General features: G+C 44.1%; 1 pseudogene; it reads left to right on the plus strand.

Annotated features, from left to right (window-relative positions):
- Positions 1 to 451: 451 nt before the first annotated feature.
- LOC123847396 (PEST proteolytic signal-containing nuclear protein-like) lies at positions 452 to 1,027 on the plus strand (annotated as a pseudogene).
- The last annotated feature ends 306 nt before the right edge of the window (positions 1,028 to 1,333 follow it).

Raw genomic sequence — 1,333 nt, forward strand, 5'->3', positions numbered from 1 at the left:
GTTTAGACACAGTGAGCCCCTCTGCTCACTTACTGGTGGGAACACTCCTGAAATATAAATTCCCAGATGCCAGCCAAGGACTAATCTTGCAGCTGGGCCTTTCCAAGGATAGAAGTTCAGGTCTGCTGGGTTAACTCTTTCCTCATATACCCCCACCTCATATACTATATATAGAAAGAGACAAAAGGTAAGGGGTGGGGGAGGTTTTCTTGTCTCTTTGCTGGATCCTTGTAAATGTATACCTTGTTTAAAAACTGGGTGGGGGGGGTGTGGGGGAGAATTTCTTGTGTCCATGGAGCTAAAGGAATATTCTTGTTACGTATAAAACCATAAACTGGCTAAATCATTCCCTATACTTGTCTCCTGTTACTGTTTAGAATTTCCAATCTAACCTAGCATCAGACTGCATTCTCCAAATAAAAGAAGTTCTTATCAGGCCACGGCAGGGAAAATGGCGGATGGGAAGAAGGGAGAGGAGAAGCCTGAAAAAACACAGCGAGCTGGAGCCATCAGAGGATGCAGAAGAAGCAGAAAAACCTGTGAAAACTAAGACTGTTTCTTTCAGTAATGGAAGGGAAAATTCCAGTCACAGTGCTGAGACACGATCAGCTGAAGAAGAAGCTGCAGACCTCCCAGCAAAGCCTGTAAAGATCTCCAAGTTAGGATTTGCCATAGGTAGTCAGATGACAAAGCACGCCTCACCCATATCCATCAAACTTGGATCAAGTAAGCCTAAAGAAACTGTTCCAACGCTTGCTCCAAAAACCCTTTCAGTAGCAGCAGCTTTTAATGAAGATGAAGATAGTAGCCAGAGGAAATGCCTCCAGAAGCAAAGATGAGAATGAAGAATATTGGAAGGGCTACACCAACATCAGCAGGCCCAAACTCCTTCAATAAAGGAAAGCATGGTTTTTCTGATCAACAGAAGCTCTGGGAGTGAAATATAAAATCTCATCTTGGAAATGTCCATGACCAAGACAATTAAATGATGTGTTTTGAAATTGGGGTGTGGGGGTGGATGTAAAGTTAAAAGAAACAGTTTCCTTTTTTAGAGAATGGTGGGGTGCCTGGGTGGCTCAGTTGGTTAAGCGACTGCCTTCAGCTCAGGTCATGATCTTGGAGTCCCAGGATCGAGTCCCGCATTGGGCTCCCTGCTCAGCAGGGAGTCTGCTTCTCCCTCCGACCCTCCCCCTCTCAGGCTCTCTCTCTCATTCTCTCTCTCTCAAATAAATAAAATCTTTAAAAAAAAAAAAAAACATGGTATTTTGTTATGCAGCCCAAAGTGAGACGAGGTCTAAGAACAAAGTGCTCATACCCATCCACCACTAGTTGT

The sequence above is a fragment of the Mirounga angustirostris genome, unplaced genomic scaffold (genome assembly GCF_029215605.1).
Source record: "Mirounga angustirostris isolate CCGP_5_RB_7025 unplaced genomic scaffold, mMirAng1.0.hap1 SCAF_2, whole genome shotgun sequence".
In the NCBI taxonomy this organism is placed as follows: domain Eukaryota; kingdom Metazoa; phylum Chordata; class Mammalia; order Carnivora; family Phocidae; genus Mirounga; species Mirounga angustirostris.